We start from the raw sequence: 445 nt of genomic DNA, 5'->3' as shown, positions 1-445 counted from the left end.
TTGCTCCTGGGGCCTCTCAGGGGCTGCTGTACCCTCACCTCTAGGCCAGCAGGAGCCAGCTTTCCTCCTGGCTCCTTGCTGCTGGGAGCTGGTCCATCCTTGCTGTTTCAAGGGACCTGGCATATATGGCATACTGTTCTTAATATGTTTGCTTACCTTCTTGGCGCTGTGTTTTAACCAAGGTCACCTCTCCTAGAAAGGTTGTTTCCCCAGGTAGGGATTTTCCCCTGAAGTTAGGGATGGAATAAAACCTCTTAACTAAGTGCCAGGCAGGTGATTAATCACTTTAACTAGGAACAATCATGCTTAAGCTACATAATATTTACTCCCTGGAATGGAGATAAGAAAACGCCCTAACCTTTGGAATGGAGATTGATAGGATTAGAATCAGCTGGTATAAATACAGATGCAACAAGACAACAGGAGCCAGACCTCAGCAACAGAA

Source organism: Myotis davidii, unplaced genomic scaffold (assembly GCF_000327345.1).
Source record: "Myotis davidii unplaced genomic scaffold, ASM32734v1 scaffold11, whole genome shotgun sequence".
Taxonomy (NCBI): Eukaryota; Metazoa; Chordata; class Mammalia; order Chiroptera; family Vespertilionidae; genus Myotis; species Myotis davidii.
This window is presented reverse-complemented; position numbering follows the sequence as displayed.